The 21,573-nt window shown below is 41.2% G+C and overlaps 1 protein-coding gene across 3 annotated transcripts in view; it reads right to left on the minus strand.

Moving 5' to 3' along the window:
• kank1a (KN motif and ankyrin repeat domains 1a) overlaps window positions 1-15,893 on the minus strand; it is a 152,394-nt gene extending 136,501 nt beyond the window's left edge. The window contains exon 1 of one of the 3 annotated variants that reach the window (XM_036936599.1): window positions 15,513-15,888. The gene's annotated coding sequence lies outside the window, so the exon portion shown is untranslated. Of the gene's footprint in view, window positions 1-15,512 lie in introns of all 3 variants that reach the window. The other 2 variants (XM_036936602.1, XM_036936603.1) reach the window with 2 other exon arrangements.
• Between the last annotated feature and the right edge of the window lie 5,680 nt (window positions 15,894-21,573).

Genomic DNA, 21,573 nt, shown 5'->3' on the forward strand with positions numbered 1-21,573 from the left:
ATGAAGTTGTTTACAGGAAACTCACTCTACATCCTTAGATGAAGTTGTTTACAGGAAACTCACTCTACATCCTTAGATGAAGTTATTTACAGGAAACTCACTCTACATCCTGAGATTAAGTTGTTTACAGGAAACTCACTCTACATCCTTAGATGGAGTTGTTTACAGGAAACTCACTCTACATCCTTAGATGAAGTTGTTTACAGGAAACTCACTCTACATCCTGAGATGAAGTTGTTTACAGGAAACTCACTCCAAATCCTTAGATGAAGTTGTTTACAGGAAACTCACTCTACTTCCTTAGATGGAGTTGTTTACAGGAAACTCACTCTACTTCCTTAGATGGAGTTGTTTACAGGAAACTCACTCTACATCCTTAGATGAAGTTGTTTACAGGAAACTCACTCTACATCCTTAGATCACGTTGTCTACAGGAAACTCACTCTACATCCTAAGATGAAGTTGTCTACAGGAAACTCACTCTACATCCTTAGATGAAGTTGTTTACAGGAAACTCACTCTACATCCTTAGATGAAGTTGTTTACAGGAAACTCACTCTACATCCTTAGATGAAGTTGTTTACAGGAAACTCACTCTACATCCTTAGATGAAGTTGTTTACAGGAAACTCACTCTACATCCTTAGATGAAGTTGCGTGGGAAAAGGAATGGAGTGGTGAAATAATTTTCTGTCATGGACAAAGGAACTCAAATGTGATGATATTAATTAACAAAAATGTCGATCTGAATGTGCAAATAGTCAGCAAGGAAGGTGGATCCTTTTGAATATGAAATTGGAAGAAAAAGAGATTTGGCTCATTAATCTATATGGTCCAAATCAGGATGATCCATACTTCTTTGAATACATTTATACCAATTTATCGAACTTACAGGCAACAAATGATCAAATCGTTATGGAAGGAGACTATAACACAGTGTTAAGTACCTCAATGGACCATAAAGGTAATCCCTCTACAAACTATCACCACCGTTCCCTTAAGGAAATCACAAATATTATGGACACATTAGAAATAGTGGATAGTTGGAGACTAAAAAACCCCGACCTAGTGAGATATACGGAGGAGACTTAATCAAGCTAGTCGTCTTGACTACTTTGTCTCTTTCATCAAAGGTTAAAAAAGTTAATAGGAGACAGAATGCGATCATCATCTAATTGGTCTTCACATAACTCATAGATTTTCCACATGGACGGGGATATTGGAAATTTAATCAAAGTTTACTGGAGGACAACTTATTTTTAACAAAGACAAAATAATGTAACCTCATTTTGCACGCCCAATTTTTCAGTTTTTGATTTGTTAAAAAAGTTTGAAATATCCAATAAATGTCGTTCCACTTCATGATTGTGTCCCACTTGTTGTTGATTCTTCACAAAAAAAATACAGTTTTATATCTTTATGTTTGAAGCCTGAAATGTGGCAAAAGGTTCAAGGGGGCCGAATACTTTCGCAAGGCACTGTATCAAGCCTTTTTTGATATACTAAAAGCTCCATTGTTAGATTGTTTTAACTTGTCCTATAGAAATGGTAGTCTGTCAGGTACTCAGCAGGAAGGTCTGATTTCTCTATTATTAGAACAAGACCCAGGTGACAAATATAAAAACCCTGTCTATCTAAAAAACTGGAGGCCCCTTATACTTCAATGTTGTGATGCAAAAATACTAGCGAAATGCATAGCACTCAGAATTAAAAGGGTTTTACCAGATATTGTTCATCCTGATCAGACAGGTTTTTTACATGGACGATACATTGGATATAAAATACGACAACTAATAGAACAACAAGAAACATCTAAGCCAGGCCTGGTATTTATAGCGGATTTTGAAAAGGCATTTGATAAAGTAAGACTGGATATTTTCAATTGAGGTGATTCTCTTATAAAATGGGTAAAAGTAATATATAGCAACCCCATGTGTAAAATAGTAAATAACGGCTACTTCTCGGAGAGTTTTGAATTGTCAAGAGGAGTTAAACAAGGGTGTCCGCTGTCACCATATCCATTCATTATGGCCATCGAACTGCTAGCTATTAAAATCAGATCCAATAACAACATTAGAGGATTAGAAATCCAAGACTTTAAAACAAAGGAGTTCATGTATGCCGATGACTCAAGTTGTATATTAAGTCCACAAGCTAGATCCCTGCAATGTCTCATTAAAGATCTAGATAACTTTTCTGTACTCTCTGGACTAAAACCTAATTATGATAAGTGTACAATATTACGTATTGGATCCTTAAAAAATACAACTTTTACATTACCTTGCAGTTTACCTATAAAATGGTCTGATGGTGAAGTAGACATACTCTATTCATATCACAAAAATATAATAAGCTCTCCACAATGAATTTCAATAGAAAAATTGTAAAAGTAGACAAGATCCTGCAACCATGGAGAGGTAAATACCTGTCTATTTATGGAAAAATTGCCCTGATTAACTCCTTAGTCGTATCTCAGTTTACTCACTTACTTATGGCGCTGCCTACTCCTGGTGATTTGTTTGTCAAATCATATGAGCAAAAAATATTTCTCTTTATCTGGGACGCTAAACCAAACAAGATAAAACGTGCCTATGTGTATAATGAATATGAATTTGGTGGGTTGAGATTATTAAATATAAAAGCACTAAACCTCTCTCTAAAAGCTTCACTTATTCAAAAGTGTTACTTGAACCCTAAAATGGTTCGCAAATAGATTACTAAGAAAAGCTCATCCATTGTTTAAAAATGGCCTTTTTGCCGATTGCCATGTCTCATTTTCGATTAATTGCAAATGATAATTTTTTCAAAGTATCTCTTTTTCAAACAAACATTGCAGAGCTGGCTACAATTTCAATTTCATCCCCCTGAAAAGAGAGAACAAATATTATGGCTGAACTCAAATGTGCAGGTTGATATAATACCTGTATTTATGGGAAAAATGTTTGTTTGAAAAGGGTATTTTATTCTTAAATGATATTATCACAGAACAGTGCAAACCGGCTCTACCCAGAATAGAAAGAGGAGTGGGAAGCCTCGGGGCACAACCGAGCAAGAGGACAAGTACATTAGAATGTCTAGTATGAGAAACAAATGCCTCACAAGCCCTCAATTGGCAGCTTCATGAAATAGTACCCACAAAACACCAGTCTCATCAACAGTGAAGAGGCAACTCTGGGATGCTGGCCTTCTATATATAGTTTGGGAAACACTGGTTTAGTTCTCAAGCTTTACACTTCAGTCTATTATAATACTCTGAGGTGTGTGTATAACTCTGGGGTTATTGCTATATTACTCTGGGGTTGTTGCTATGGTGTTACTCTGGGGTTATTACTGTTACTCAGGGTTATTGCTATGTTACTCAGGGTTATTGCTATATTACTCTGGGGTTATTACTATATTACTCTGGGGTTATTACTCTGTTACTCTGGGGTTATTACTCTATTACTCTGGGGTTATTACTCTATTACTCTGGGGTTATTACTCTATTACTCTGGGGTTATTACTCTATTACTCTGGGGTTATTGCTCTATTACTCTGGGGTTATTACTCTATTACTCTGGGGTTATTGCTCTATTACTCTGGGGTTATTGCTCTATTACTCTGGGGTTATTGCTCTATTACTCTGGGGTTATTACTCTATTACTCTGGGGTTATTACTCTATTACTCTGGGGTTATTACTCTATTACTCTGGGGTTATTGCTATATTACTCTGGGGTTATTACTATATTACTCTGGGGTTATAGTAATATATCCCCTTCTCTATCTGCCTCAGGCCCTGATCACATCACACTGATCCAGTATTATGAAGGACCAGAAGATTTCAATACGAACACAAAACCTGGTTTGCTACAGTCTGTCTCATTGACACGCTAACCAGAATACGGCAATAATAACAATGACTGAAAACATTCTAAACCTAGCAGTAATACAGTAGTAGTATCCATTTTAGACATTAGCAGTTATACAGTAGTAGTATCCATTCTAAACCTAGCAGTAATACAGTAGTAGTATCCATTCTAGACCTAGCCCAACGTTAACAACATCAGTTGTTGAATCCACCCCAGACCTCATTGTGACTATAAATCTGGTTAATCCAGGCAGTGGAGATTTAACAAGTTGCTTAACATTTTGCCAGGCCTTTGATCTCCTAAAGAAAACACTTCCTGGTTAAATATAGGCTTTTATTGCTTCATCAAAACTCTGAATTTGAACGCACTAGCACTTCCATATCAGGCTCCAGCTACTGTATACACACATACCATTTTTTTAAAGTAAGAGATGAGAATAACAAATAATTGGTAGAAGCTGTTTAGAAGCCTCTTGGACCTAGACTTGGTGCTCCGGTAACGCTTGCCGTGTGGTAGCAGAGAGAACAGTCTATGACTAGGGTGGCTGGGGTCGTTGACAATTTTTAGGGCTTTCCTCTGACACAGCCTGGTATAGAGGTCCTGGATGGCAGGAAGCTTGGCCCTGGTGATGTACTGGGTCGTATGCACTACCCTCTGTAGCGCCTTGCGGGTGGAGGCCGAGCAGTTGCCATACCAGGCAGGGATGCAACCAGTCAGGATGCTCTCGATGGTGCAGCTGTATAACCTTTTGAGGATCTGAGGACCCATGCCAAATTTTCAGTCTCCTGAGGGGGAATAGGTTTTGTCGTGCCCTCTTCACGACTGTCACCTGGACTCCATCACTTCCTTGATTACCTGCCCTATTTATGTCACACCCTTAAATTCCTTCCCCAGGCCTTATTGTTTCAGATTCATATGCTGTTAGTGTTTCATGTTTGTGTTATATTCCATTTATGTGATTAAATATTCACTCCCTGTACTTGCTTCCCGACTCTCAGCGCACATCGTTACACTGGGGCTCCGTTCACGAACACAAACAGACCCCACAGAGCCCCAGCAACACAATCAGACCGAATCATGAGAAAGAAAAAGATAACTTGACACATTGGAAAGATTTAACCAAAAAAACAGAGCAAAGTAGAATGCTATTTGGCCCTAAACAGAGAGTACAGCAGAATACCTGACCACTGTGACAGACACTGTGACTGTGTCTGGCACCACATTACACATCAAAATACAATAAACACATGAAAATACATGTTATTATACACAATATTACATGAAAACAAAACACGTTCATAAAAAAAGACACCTTCAGTAAAAGTGTGTGTGTGTGTGTGTGTTGTACCAACCAACATCAGTGTCTCCCTGCACCAGTTTAGTGACAAAGCCCCAGTCTGTGTTTCAGTGGAAAACACCCATGTAATGTTGATGACCCACACACACAAAATGTACCTTTCAATTTTTATCAAGGATCCCCATTAGTTCCTGCCAAGGCAGCAGCTACTCTTCCTGGGGTAGCACATACTACTAATGGAGTTATGGTACATAATGGTACATACAGACTGCTAATGGAGTTATGGTACATACAGACTACTAATGGTGTTATGGTACATACAGACACTAATGGAGTTATGGTAAGCACAGACTCCTAATGGAGTTATGGTACATACATACTACTAATGGAGTTATGGTACATACATACTAATAATGGAGTTATGGTACAGACTACTAACAGAGTTATGGTACAGAGAATGGAGTTATGGTACAGACCAGTAATGGAGATATGGTACGTACAGACGACTAATGGAGATATGGTACAGACTACTCATGAAGTTATGGTACAGACTCCTAATGGAGTTATGGTACAGACTCCTAATGGAGTTATGGTACGCACAGACTACTAATGGAGATATGGTACAGACTACTCATGAAGTTATGGTACAGTCAGACTACTAATGGAGTTATGGTACAGTCAGACTACTAATGGAGTTGTGGTACATATACTACTAACAGAGTTATGGTACAGATAATTAATGGAGTTATGGTACAGACCAGTAATGGAGGTACATACAGACTAATAATGTAGATATGGAACACAGACTACTAACGGATTTATGGTACATACAGACTACTAACGGATTTATGGTACATACAGACTACTAATGGGGTTATGGTACATACAGACTACTAACAGAGTTATGGTACAGACTACTAACAGAGTTATGGTACATACAGAATAATAATGTAGATATGGAACATACAGAATGGTACAAACTACTAACGGAGTTATGGTACAGACTACTAATGGAGATATGGTACATACAGACGAATAATGTAGATGTGGTACATACAGACTGGTACAGACTACTAATGGAGTTATGGTACGTACAGACTACTGATGGAGTCATGGTACATACAGACTACTGACGGATTTATGGTACATACAGACTACTAACAGAGTTATGGTACAGACTACTAACATAGTTATGGTATGGGCTACTAATGGAGTTATGGTACAGACTACTAATGGAGTTATGGTACATACAGACTAATAATGGAGTGATGGTACATACAGACTACTAATGTAATTATGGTACATACAGACTACTAATGGAGTTATGGTACATACAGACTACTAATGGAGTTACGGTACAGAGAATTAATGGAGTTATGGTACATACAGACTACCAACGTAGATATGGTACATACAGACTACTAACAGAGTTATGGTACATACAGACTAATAATGTAGATATGGAACATACAGACTGGTACAAACTACTAACGGAGTTATGGTACAGACTACTAACGGAGTTATGGTACATACAGACTAATAATGTAGATATGGTACATACAGACTGGTACAGACTACTAATGGAGTTATGGTACGTACAGACTACTAATGGAGTCATGGTACATACAGACTACTAACGGAGTTATGGTACATACAGACTACTAACGGGGTTATGGTACATACAGACTACTAACGGAGTTATGGTACATACAGACTACTAACGGAGTTATGGTACATACAGACTACTAACGGAGTTATGGTGCGTACAGACTACTAACGGAGTTATGGTACATACAGACTAATAATATAGATATGGTACATACAGACTGGTACAGACTACTAATGGAGTTATGGTACGTACAGACTACTAACGGAGTTATGGTACGTACAGACTACTAACGGAGTTATGGTACGTACAGACTACTAACAGAGTTATGGTACGTACAGACTACTAACGGAGTTATGGTACAGACTACTAACAGAGTTATGGTACAGACTACTAACAGAGTTATGGTACGTACAGACTACTAACGGAGTTATGGTACGTACAGACTACTAACGGAGTTATGGTACAGACTACTAACGGAGTTATGGTACAGACTACTAACAGAGTTATGGTACAGACTACTAACAGAGTTATGGTACAGACTACTAACAGAGTTATGGTACAGACTACTAACAGAGTTATGGTACAGACTACTAACAGAGTTATGGTACAGACTACTAACAGAGTTATGGTACAGACTACTAACAGAGTTATGGTACAGACTACTAACAGAGTTATGGTACAGACTACTAACAGAGTTATGGTACAGACTACTAACAGAGTTATGGTACAGACTACTAACAGAGTTATGGTACAGACTACTAACAGAGTTATGGTACAGACTACTAACAGAGTTATGGTACAGACTACTAACAGAGTTATGGTACAGACTACTAACAGAGTTATGGTACAGACTACTAACAGAGTTATGGTACAGACTACTAACAGAGTTATGGTACAGACTACTAACAGAGTTATGGTACAGACTACTAACAGAGTTATGGTACAGACTACTAACAGAGTTATGGTACAGACTACTAACAGAGTTATGGTACAGACTACTAACAGAGTTATGGTACAGACTACTAACAGAGTTATGGTACAGACTACTAACAGAGTTATGGTACAGACTACTAACAGAGTTATGGTACAGACTACTAACAGAGTTATGGTACAGACTACTAACGGAGTTATGGTACAGACTACTAACGGAGTTATGGTACAGACTACTAACGGAGTTATGGTACAGACTACTAACGGAGTTATGGTACAGACTACTAACGGAGTTATGGTACAGACTACTAACAGAGTTATGGTACAGACTACTAACGGAGTTATGGTACAGACTACTAACGGAGTTATGGTACAGACTACTAACGGAGTTATGGTACAGACTACTAACAGAGTTATGGTACAGACTACTAATGGAGTTATGGTACAGAGAATTAATGGAGTTATGGTACAGATAATTAATGGAGTTATGGTACAGACTACTAACAGAGTTATGGTACATACAGACTACTAACAGAGGTATGGTACATACAGACTACTAACGGAGGTATGGTACATACAGACTACTAACATAGTTGTGGTACAGACTACTAACAGAGTTATAGTACAGACTACTAACAGAGTTATGGTACAGACTACTAACAGAGTTATGGTACATACAGACTAATAATGTAGATATGGTACATACAGACTGGTACAAACTACTAATGAAGTTATGGTACATGGAACTCCAGGAATTTCATAAATAGCTGTCAAGGATCTCCTTTTGGTTCCTTGTTACAGCTTTTCATCATTGCATCAAAGGTAATAGCTCCTTGTCAGGAAGAGATATTATGAAGAGATGGAACTGAACTTTTTGACCACTGGGAAAATCTAAAAATTACACCCTGTGGATAGTCCAAACGCTAACATAATCTACAAATAGAGACCAGCCGAGTTGTGTTCCAGATGGGACATAATTTGTCTAAACACCATCAGAATGCATAGCTAGCAGTGCACTGGAATGAAATTCACTCTCATGGGATGGGTGGCCAGAAAAAGGAACTGAAAGTTTACCCCAATAAGCCAGGAATATGACTGCATTGAGGCATACTGTATGTGTGCTTCTATGGCTACATTCACCATGCCACTGCCTATTCAATTAGCAAACACGACAACTCATCCTCCGGTGCCTTTATTACAGTCAACACACCTATACTGACTGGACAAAACATTAAGTACACCTGCTCTTTCCATGATAGACTGACCAGGTGAATCCAGGTGAAAGCTATGATCCCTTATTGAGGTCACTAAATCCACTTCAAAATCAGTGTAGATGACTGGGAGGTGACAGGTTAAAGAAGGATTTTTTTTAGCCTTCAGACAACTGAGACATGGATTGTGTCTGTGTGCCATTCAGAGGGTGAATGGGAAAGACAAAACATTTAGGTGCCTTTGAACCAGGCGCACCGGTTTGTGTCAAGAACTGCAACGCTGCTGGGTTTTTCATGCTCAACAATTTCCTGTGTGTATCAAGAATGGCCCACCACCCAAAGGACAGCCAGCCAACTTGACACAACTGTGGGAATCATTGGAGTCAACATGGACCAGCATCTCCGTGGAGCGCCTTCACCCCATGGCAAAATGCATAGAATTGCAGGAAATTCGCTTTAAAACAGCAAAATGTTCTCTCAGTCTCATGGTAAAATGTGACTCATTTCAGGAAACTAGGAAACTACTTCCCTAGGGTCACTACTTCACAGGAGAGCTATTTGAAAGTAAACTGTCTTTTTTAAATCAAAATACGTTTTTTTTGCAGAAATTCCTTCTGTAACATGTGAACTTTCATGTGGCTTAATAACAAACTTGTATGCCATCTGTAAATACGAATAAAATTGTTAACTTACGAGCCTAGTTGGTTAAGCCACAGAAAAAGTCTGCAACCTTCCAGCTGACCATGATTGGCTGAGATAATGAGTGGGCTGGACATGTCGAGAGATGAGTTCGGATTGGTCTGCCATGTAGAACACTTCTGTCTATTGGAGCTGGTCAGTATGTGTAGGTAATCCTGTCTAATGCTGCTTTTTTTAATGTATCTCATAGTAGAACTGCATAAGTGTTGCTCTCCACTTTCTGGACGGCCGAGTTTTGAAATCACTGGAATTAGAGTATGATAGCTAAGGAGATTGAGGAAACACCTGTCTCTGGATTACATCTTCAAACTAAGGGCAACCATGGTATCCGTGGAAGGGAGAAGCGTCCATCCATGATGGACAACTGTCGATAGACGTAGCTGGTAAATTCTCTCTGGTTATCTACGCTGATATCAGAGCACTCTCACCTCAGTGTGCCAGAGCACAGAATAACTGATGAATTTACCAATACTCAACACCCGTTGAATATGGACGATGTCAGTAAACGTTGGCAAAAAAGTGTAAATTGCGCCAGCAGCACAGTTACAGTCACCAACGCTCTGGATAACATAAAAACAGCCTAACCAGCTCTGCTAGGGGGAGTAAAATGGTCAGAGTGGGGTGTTCTCTCATTTGTGTCTGGAAGTAGCTAGCAAACTAGCCAACATTAGCCAGTTATCTTGGGTGCTTGATTGCAGTTGTTTGGACAGAACGCTCAGATCAACCCTTAAAGAGATGGGTGGGGCTAAAGCTTTTAAGAGGGTGTGAACAATGCTGAATGGGTGTAGACAAAGAAGAGCCCCCCCCCCTCCTGCAAGCACACCCACCAATGAATGTCTGGCCACACTACGGATACAGACACACAGCTGTCTACCTCAGTTACAGAATACTGCTGCCACATAAAAAACATTTGTGGGAGAAGGACGGTTTCCAAATGACTCCTTGTTGAAATGTTTAAATGCGTCCAAGCCCTGTATAAAGGAGGTCTGATACAATCAACAGTGTTCATTTACATCGTCTGTTATGGATCCAAGTCACTGACAATTCCTATCAGCACAGCATAATAAGGCTTTGTGGCCATCTGCCTCACATTGTATCAGGCTGGGGGATGGGGGGGGGGCAATGATCACACCGCCACCATAGTACAGGACCTTGGTACGATGTACAGAACTGTCCCATGTCATTCTATAATACAGAACTGTCCCATGTCATCCTATTGTACACAACTGTCCCATGTCATCCTATAGTACAGAACTGTCCCATGTCATCCTATAGTACAGAACTGTCCCATGTCATCCTATAGTACAGAACTGTCCCATGTCATCCTATAGTACATAACTGTCCCATGTCATCCTATAGTACAGAACTGTCCCATGTCATCCTATAATACAGAACTGTCCCATGTCATCCTATAGTACAGAACTGTCCCATGTCATCCTATAGTACAGAACTGTCCCATGTCATCCTATAATACAGAACTGTCCCATGTCATCCTATAGTACAGAACTGTCCCATGTCATCCTATAATTACAGAACTGTCCCATGTCATCCTATAGTACAGAACTGTCCCATGTCATCCTATAATACAGAACTGTCCCATGTCATCCTATAGTACAGAACTGTCCCATGTCATCCTATAGTACAGAACTGTCCCATGTCATCCTATAGTACAGAACTGTCCCATGTCATCCTATAATACAGAACTGTCCCATGTCATCCTATAGTACAGAACTGTCCCATGTCATCCTATAGTACAGAACTGTCCCATGTCATCCTATAATTACAGAACTGTCCCATGTCATCCTATAGTACAGAACTGTCCCATGTCATCCTATAGTACAGAACTGTCCCATGTCATCCTATAATACAGAACTGTCCCATGTCATCCTATAGTACAGAACTGTCCCATGTCATCCTATAGTACAGAACTGTCCCATGTCATCCTATAGTACAGAACTGTCCCATGTCATCCTATAGTACAGAACTGTCCCATGTCATCCTATAGTACAGAACTGTCCCATGTCATCCTATAGTACAGAACTGTCCCATGTCATCCTATAGTACAGAACTGTCCCATGTCATCCTATAGTACAGAACTGTCCCATGTCATCCTATAGTACAGAACTGTCCCATGTCATCCTATAGTACAGAACTGTCCCATGTCATCCTATAATACAGAACTGTCCCATGTCATCTTGGTATGGCTGGGAAAGCCTACAGGAAACACTATATAAGCTACATGCAAATACACAAACCTGTTTAGGAAATATACCTGTAAAACAACTACAGGTCACCTAATGTTAAATGTAGCATTATAACCACCCACTAAGGTCCAACATATTAAATGTAGCATTATAACCACCCACTAAGGTCCAACATGTTAAATGTTGCATTATAACCACCCACTAAGGTCCAACATGTTAAATGTAGCATTATAACCACCCACTAAGGTCCAACATGTTAAATGTTGCATTATAACCACACACTAAGGTGCAACTTGTTAAATGTAGCATTATAACCACCCACTAAGGTGCAACTTGTTAAATGTAGCATTATAACCACCCACTAAGGTTCAACATGTTAAATGTAGCATTATAACCACCCACTAAGGTCCAACATGTTAAATGTAGCATTATAACCACCCACTAAGGTCCAACATGTTAAATGTAGCATTATAACCACCCACTAAGGTCCAACATGTTAAATGTAGCATTATAACCACCCACTAAGGTTCAACATGTTAAATGTAGCATTATAACCACCCACTAAGGTCCAACATGTTAAATGTTGCATTATAACCACCCACTAAGGTCCAACATGTTAAATGTAGCATTATAACCACCCACTAAGGTGCAACATGTTAAATGTAGCATTATAACCACCCAGTTTAAGGTCCAACATGTTAAATGTAGCATTATAACCACCCACTAAGGTCCAACATATTAAATGTAGCATTATAACCACCCACTAAGGTCCAACATGTTAAATGTAGCATTATAACCACCCACTAAGGTCCAACATGTTAAATGTAGCATTAACACCCGCCATCTGCAGGTAGATTTTGGCATTGGTGGGTAAGAGCTCTACTTCATCAGCCACATTGGCGAGTGGTCAGGGCTCCACAGTGCCAGCATTTCGCTGCCATTTGTTAATAAAAAAATATGATCACATTTATAGTAAAATAAATGCTGCAGTAGCTGTTTTCAAAGTGTTTCTGCTGTTTTGTTTCATAGCTGGTAAATTAATCGCACAAAGTCAAAAACGATGTATCCTATAGCCTCACACTGCAACCAGTGTTGCCATTTTCACAATTTTCCTGCCAAATCGGGCTATTTTGAAAACGATGTCGCCGGAGAAAATGTATTGGTCGCAGGTTGTGGGTTTTGGGCTATTTCTAAATTTACCAGTTGTAGTTAGGGCTATTTAACATGTCATTATGGAGACTACTGTTTACCAGTTGTTGGTATGGCTATTTAACATATCATTATGGAGACTCCTGTTTACCATAAAACATTAACGCATTGGAACTGATATAACGGCGACAAATAACAAGCTAATCTCGAATAATAGGCCATTTATAGTTTGTTGTCTCAACATCTTGCACATAACAATGGCACAATTTCCAGAAAATAGCCCAAAATTGGTCCAAGTGTTTCTTGCTCAGAGATTGAGATCGTCTGTCCAACTTTCAGCACTTAAACTCTCCTGTCAGATTGATCTACAGTTTGCACATGAACAAACAGGATTTATCTACAATTATAAACTGGTTGGTTTGAACCCTGAATGCAGATTGGATGACAGCCATGGTATATCAGGCGTGTACCACAGGAATGACAAAAACATACTTTATACTGATATAATTACGTTAGTAACCAGTTTATAATAGCAAGAAGGCACCTCAGGGGTTTGTGGGGTATGGCCAATCTACCACAGCTAAGGACTATGTCCAAAGAACAGCCCTTAGCCGTGGTATATTGGCCATATACCACACCTGCTCCGGCCTTATTGCTTACTCAAAGCAGTCAAAACAAATTAAATCGACATCCATTGATGGAAAATTATCTGGAGAGTTTAACAAGGGCGACTTATCTTTTCTCTTGTGTCATATTCTTAAACTCGCAAGAATTATTATTTTGATGGAAAACCGAATTTAGCTTCTTAGACTACATCGTTAAAAATACAGTTTAGCTAGACCTGGCAAGCCTCGCTGCAACACTGTCTGATACAATTTAGCTAGACCTGGCAACCCTGGCTGCAACACTGTCTGGCTGGGGACTGTGCTCACATGAAGAGCTGACTAAAAGATTCATTTTTAGAAGTGCTGCGCGCACAGTCATAAAAGTTGGTCTAATTTACTTGAAATGAAAGTCTACTGAAGTGAGACTTTGTCGTTGTGTTGCTTGAATATTCACATTGTTTTGTTCACAAGCTAGGTTGTTTTTCTTCTAACGTTTGACTTTCATCAGCTAGGGAAGAAAAGACAAGGCTTCTACTAGTCAGACTCAATCTCACAGGCACAAACATGACTCCAGGCCACCCAGTTTAAGGTCCAACATGTTAAATGTAGCATTATAACCACCCACTAAGGTCCAACATGTTAAATGTAGCATTATAACCACCCACTAAGGTCCAACATGTTAAATGTAGCATTATAACCACCCACTAAGGTCCAACATGTTAAATGTAGCATTATAACCACCCACTAAGGTTCAACATGTTAAGTGTAGCATTATAACCACCCACTAAGGTCCAACATGTTAAATGTAGCATTATAACCACCCAGTTTAAGGTCCAACATGTTAAATGTAGCATTATAACCACCCACTAAGGTCCAACATGTTAAAGGCCTAGTTATTACACTGTACTAATTTGAATGTACTAATAGGAATAATCACACATGAATAACTACTGTAAAGTGTGAACCATGGGTGGATGACAGAAAGCAATAGGTTAAGTCACAAATGAACACCTATTCCCTATTTAGTGAACTACTTTGGCCCAGATCCCTACTGGAAAGTAGACTCCTGAAGGAAACCTTGTGTAGATCCCTCAGGATTTGCTAGCAACAACATTGAGTCACCATCAGTCGATTCTTGTAAAAATATCAACTCTGAAAACGCGTAGCAACCTGTACAAGTCTGTCCTGTACAACTGCGGTCCTTCAGTGGTTATAGTCGATTAAAATATATATATTTAAAGTATTCATTTCAGCACCCCGCAGAAAGACCGCAATTGTACAAGACAAAGATAGGTACGTTTACAGAATCGACTCTTTAATAGTCATTGTTGTTGTGGGACCAGGTATGAAAAGTCAACTCCGCGTCAGTATGAGAGACCGGAGTTCAGCGATCCTCAGCATGAATAGTATCACATACTGTCTAACAGCCTACGGCATGTCATAGTCCACAAACAATCAAACTCACACCAGTTTGACTTATTCACACATTGTTTCATTTGCATTAGATGCACAAGGTGTTCATTTTCAACTAAATGTTCAATAAATGCCAGATGTGTGGTTGGTGTGGTATTAAAGGGCCACCTTGGAATGAAAGTCCACTTCACTACAGAAAGTGTGATACGTATCCACGTAAAAAATAAACTAAAATAAACTACAACAGATGAAAGACTTGTAAAGTAACTATAACAATAGAGTGTAAATAACAGCGATATGTAGAACAGGCAAATCACAACTAATGAACTACTAATCGTGTGTAGCGTTTTCATTTCTAAAACACGTTTTGCTGAACCCAAGAACACACCCACTGGGAATACACTGGTTGAATCAACGTTGTTTCCACGTCATTTCAATTCCATTTCAAATTGGAATAGACATTCAATTGACGTCTGTGTCCAGTAGGCAACAACAACAGGCCAATTATGTCTGATTTATTTCAATAACATACATAAAGTCAACTCACCGCTTCCCAATTGCAAGTCAAAAAGCCACAAGTGTTTCGCAAGCAGACGCGCTCGCTTTTTTTAACGAGGCTACGTGTTTCAGGTCTTGTCCAAATCTACTGTGTTACCACGCACTTCTTATCACCACGTGTCATGTGAACAACTAGATAAGAAGAATAACTTTTCGTTGAAACCAAACTTCGTCAGTGAGCACACTTTCCGTACAGTCTGCTCCGGTCTTATCTCTCCCGTCGCATTGGAGTTGTCCTTCTGCAGCATACTGCACATGCGCAGCAGCAGCCTGGCGCAACACTCTTCCTCATGGGGCCACACAACGGATCTGGATGGAGCCAAAGAGGAAGAGGAAAAGCGAGAGCTTTCACTCTCGACAAAATATTCCCAATCCGTTTCTACGGGTTTATTTTGGGCCTAAGCTTTTTTGCCTGCATTCCAGCCTTTTGAACAGCGACTCCATTCTTAGGGTGGAGACATGATGAGCATCTCGTCATTATATATATATCTCTGGTGGAGGGTTTTGGAGGTGTGGAGAGGTGGAGGCAATGCTCTTTACAGGGGTGCCGGTTCTGAGCCAATCTGCGGGGGTACAGGTTAGTGGAGGTCATTTGTACATGTAGGTAGGGGTAAAGTTACATAAAAATTAAACAAAATCAAATGTTATTTGTCACATGCGCCGAATACAACAGATGTGGAACTTACAGTGAAATGCTTAATTACAAGCCCTTAACCAATGAAGTTTTAAGAAAATAGAGTTAAGAAAATATGTACTAAATTAACTATTTTTCACTTTAGTTTATTTAGTTTAATAACAATAATGGGGCTATATACAGGGGGTACCGGTACCGAGTCAATGTGCAGGGGTACAGGTTATTCGAGATAATTTGTACATGTAGGTAGGGGTAAAGTGACTGTGCATAGATAATAAACAGAGAGTAGCAGCAGTTTAAAAACAGGGGGGTCAATAAAAATAGTCCGGGTGGCCATGACTTTGCGCTCCGGCACCGCTTGCCTATCAGGTATCGAGGTAAGACCCAAGTGCAGACTGTGTGAAGTAACAATGTTTATTGTAACAACAGGGCAGGTTAACAACAGGTCAAGGTAGACCGGGGTTGGTAATCCAGAGTAGGAGCAAAGGTACAGGAATGCAGGCAGGCTCAGGATCAGGGAGTGGTCAGGCAGGCTCAGGATCAGGGAGTGGTCAGGCAGGCTCAGGATCAGGGAGTGGTCAGGCAGGCTCAGGATCAGGGAGTGGTCAGGCAGGCTCAAGGTCAGGGAGTGGTCAGGCAGGATCAGGGAGTGGTCAGGCAGGCTCAGGATCAGGGAGTGGTCAGGCAGGCTCAGGATCAGGGAGTGGTCAGGCAGGCTCAGGATCAGGGAGTGGTCAGGCAGGCGGGTACAGGCTTAGGATCAGGGAGTGGTCAGGCAGGCTCAGGATCAGGGAGTGGTCAGGCAGGCTCAGGGTCAGGGAGTGGTCAGGCAGGCTCAGGATCAGGGAGTGGTCAGGCAGGCTCAGGATCAGGGAGTGGTCAGGCAGGCGGGTACAGGCTCAGGATCAGGGAGTGGTCAGGCAGGCTCAGGATCAGGGAGTGGTCAGGCAGGCTCAGGGTCAGGGAGTGGTCAGGCAGGCTCAGGATCAGGGAGTGGTCAGGCAGGCTCAGGATCAGGGAGTGGTCAGGCAGGCGGGTACAGGGTCAGGACAGGCAAGGGTCAGAAACCAGAGGACGAGAAAAAGAGAGGCTGGGAGAAGACAGGAGCTGACAGGACAAACGCTGGTAAACTTGACAAACAAGATGAACTGGCACAGACAGACAGAAAACACAGGTTTAAATAGCCAGGGGATAAATTGGGAAGATGGGCGACACCTGGAGGGGGTGGAGACAAGCACAAGGACAGGTGAAACAGATCAGGGTGTGACATTTTCTTTCTTTCTTTTTTATTTATCCATTATTTTACCAGATAAATTGACTGAGAACACGTTCTCATTTACAGCAACAACCTGGGGAATAGTTACAGGGGAGAGGAGGGGGATGAATGAGCCAATTGTAAACTGGGGATTATTAGGTGACAGTGATGGTTTGAGGGCCAGATTGAGAATTTAGCCAGGACACCGGGGTTAACACCCCTACTCTTACGATAAGTGACCTCAGAGAGTCAGGACACCCGTTTAACGTCCCATCCGACAGACATTGCCGTGCGGTAGCAGAGAGAACAGTCTATGACTTGGGTGATGGAGTGTTTGACAATTTTTTGGGCCTTCCTTTGACACCACCTAGTATATAGGTCCTGGATGTCAGGAAGCTTGGCCCCAGTGATGTACTGGGCTATTCGCACTACCCTCTGTAGCGCCTTACGGTCAGGTGCCGAGCAGTTGCCATACCAGGCAGTGATGCAACTGGTCAGGATGCTCTCGATGGTGCAGCTGAAGAACTTTTTGAGGATCTGGGGACCAATGCCAAATATTTTCAGTCTCCTGAGGGGGAAAAGGTGTTGTCGTGCCCTCTTCATGACTGTCTTGGATAGTTTGTTGGTGATGTGGACACCAAGGAACTTGAATCTCTCGACCCGCTCCACTACAACCTTGTCGATGTGAATGGGGTCCTCATTTTCCTGTAGTCCACAATCATCTCCTTTGTCTTGATCACATTGAGGGAGAGGTTGTTGTCCTGGCACCACAGTACCAGGTCTCTGACCTCCTCCCTATAGGCTGCCTCATTGTTGTCAGTGATCAGTCTTACCACTGTTGTGTCGTCAGCAAACTTAATGATGGTGTTGGAGTCATGCTTGGGCACACTGGGAGACTAGTCAGCATCTAGGCAAAGAGAAAAGTACAGAGAGATCCTTAATGAAAACCTGCTCCAGAGTGGAGCAGCGGTCTAAGGCACTACATCTCAGGCGTCAGTACAAACCCTGGTTCGATTCCAGGCTGTATCACAACCGGCGGTGCACAATTTAATATCCTTGAGAGGCCCAGCCAGAGCCCGGACTTGAACACAATTGAACATCTCTGGAGAGACCTGAAAATAGCTGTGCAGAAACGCTCCCCATCCAACCTGACAGAGCTTGAGAGGATCTGCAGAGAAGAATGGGAGAAACTCCCCAAATACAGGTGTGCCAAGCTTGTAGCGTCAAACCCAATACGACTCGAGGCTGTAATCACTGCCAAATGTGCTTCAACAAAGTACTGAGTAAAGGGTCAGAATACTTATGCAAGTGTGATATATCAGTGTTAGATTTTTTTATACATTTGCAAACATTTTTCTTCATAAACAGTTTTTGCTTTGTCATTATGGGGTATTGTGATGTCATTATGGGGTATTGTGATGTCATTATGGGGTATTGTGTGTAGATTGATGAGGGAAAAACTATTGAATCCATTTCAGAATAAGGCTGTAACGTAAAACATGTGGGAAAAGTCAATGGGGGATATTTTCTGAATGCACTGTATATAAACCCTGGATTGCTGATAAGGGAACATTTTTAATTGTTTTTTTCCATTTGTAATTTGATGTTTAAGTCACATAATATAATTAAAACTATGCATTAAGGTGTCTGTAATATAAAACACATGTCAAAAACTAATGTAGAAAATAAATGAATGTCTTCCAAAATGGCTGCTTGGTGGCTTCAATACAGCACCCCCCCTGTCAGTCATCCAGGGTTTATACACATCAGGATTTGACTAGTTGAAACAGTCATACTTAATTGTAATTAATGTGTACTTATACAGTAAATTACCCATCATAACAACTTGGCCCTCATTATAAGGCCATCTAAGTGAGAAAATAAACCCACTTGTGCACCACAGAGTACATATCATATCTGCATAAGTACAATATAATTACCACCCCTCATCACTCATCACATAACGACCTCATCACTGTCAAACGCTCCCTAAAACACTTCAGCGAGCAGGCCTTTCTAATCGACCTGGCCCGGGTATCCTGGAAGGATATTGACCTCATTCCGTCAGTAGAGGATGCCTAGTTATTCTTTAAAAGTGCTTTCCTCATCATCTTAAATAAGTATGCCCCATTCAAGAAATGTAGAACCAGGAACAGATACAGCCCTTGGTTCACTCCAGACCTGTCTGCCTTTGACCAGCACAAAAACATCCTGTGGCGTTCAGCATTAGCATCGAACAACCCCCGCAATATGCAACTTTTCAGGGAAGTCAGGAACCAATATACACAGGCAGTTAGGAAAGCAAAGGCTAGCTTTATCAAACAGAAATTTGCATCCTGAAGCACAAACTCCAAAAAGTTCTGGGACACTGTAAAGTCCATGGAGAATAAGAGCACCTCCTCCCAGCTGCCCATTGCACTGAGGCTAGGAAACACTGTCACCACCGATAAATCCACGATAATTGAGAATTTCAATAAGCATTTTTCTATGGCTGGCCATGCTTTTCACCTGGCTACCCCAACCACGGTCAACAGCCCTGCACCCTCCACAGCAACTTGCCCAAACCTCCCCCATTTCTACTTCACCCAAATCCAGATAGCTGATGTTCTGAAAGAGCTGCAAAACCTGGACCCCTACAAATCAGCTGGGCTAGACAATCTGGACCCTCTCTTTCTAAAATTATCAGCCGTAATTGTTGCTACCCCTATTACTAGCCTGTTCAACCTCTCTTTTGTATCGTCTGAGATTCCCAAAGATTGGAAAGCTGCAGCGGTCATCCCTCTTTGAAAGAGGGGGATGACCGCTGCAGCTTTCCAATCTATGGGAATCTCAGACGATCTAGACCCAAACTGTTACAGACCTATATCTATTCTACTCTGCCTTCCTACCTTCTCTGCTATGCAATCTGGTTTCCGAGCTGGTCATGGGTGCACCTCAGCCACACTCATAACTGCCATTAATAAAAGACAGCACTGTGCAGCCATATTCATCGACCTGGCCAAGGCTTTTGACTCTGTCAATCACCACATTCTTATCGGCAGACTCAACAGCCTTGGTTTCTCAAATGACTCACCTGGTTCACCAACTACTTCTCAGATAGAAATCAGTGTGTCAAATCAGAGGGCCTGTTGTCCGGACCTCTGGCAGTCTCTATGGGGGTGCCACAGGGTTCAATTCTCGGGCCGACTCTTCTCTCTGTATACATAAATGATGTCGCTCTTGCTACAGACGACACCATTCTGTATACTTCTGGCCCTTCTTTGGACACTGTGTTAACTAACCTACAGATGAGCTTCAATGCCATACAACTCTCCTTCCGTGGCCTCCAACTGCTCTTAAATGCAAGTAAAACTAAATGCATGCTTTTCAATCGATCGCTGCCCGCACCTGCTGGCCCGTACAGCATCACCACTCTGGACGGTTCTGACTTAGAATATGTGGACAATTACATAGGTGTCTGGTTAGACTGTAAACTCTCTTTCCAGACTCATACTAAACATCTCCAATACAATATTAAATCTAGAATCTGCGTCCTATTTTGCAATAAAGCATCCTTCACTCATGCTGCCAAACATACCCTCGTAAAACTGACTATCCTACCAATCCTTGACTTTGGCGATGTCATTTATAAAATAGTCTCCAACACTCTACTCAGCAAATTGGATGCAGTCTATCACAGTGCCATCCGTTTTGTCACCAAAGCCCCATATACTACACACCACTGCGACCTGTATGCTCTCGTTGGCTGGCCCTCGCTTCATACTCGTCGCCAAACCCACTGGCTGCAGGTCATCTATAAGTCTTTGCTAGGTAAAGCTCCGCCTTATCTCAGATCACTGGTCACCATAGCAACACCCACCCGTAGCACGCACTCCAGCAGGTATATTTCACTGGTCACCCAGCACCAGCTGTCAGAGCAGCTCACAGATCACTGCACCTGTACATAGCCCATCTGTAAATAGCCCATCCAACTACCTCATCCCCATATTGTTTTTTATTTATTTGTTTTTTGCTCTTTCGCACCCCAGTATCTCTACTTGCACACTCATCATCTGCTCATCTATCACTCCAGTGTTAATTTGCTAAATTGTAATTATTTTGCTACTATGGCCTATTTATTGCCTAAACTCTTTACTCCATTTGCACACACTGTATAGAGAT

This window comes from Oncorhynchus mykiss, chromosome 11 (genome assembly GCF_013265735.2).
Source record: "Oncorhynchus mykiss isolate Arlee chromosome 11, USDA_OmykA_1.1, whole genome shotgun sequence".
Lineage (NCBI taxonomy): Eukaryota > Metazoa > Chordata > Actinopteri > Salmoniformes > Salmonidae > Oncorhynchus > Oncorhynchus mykiss.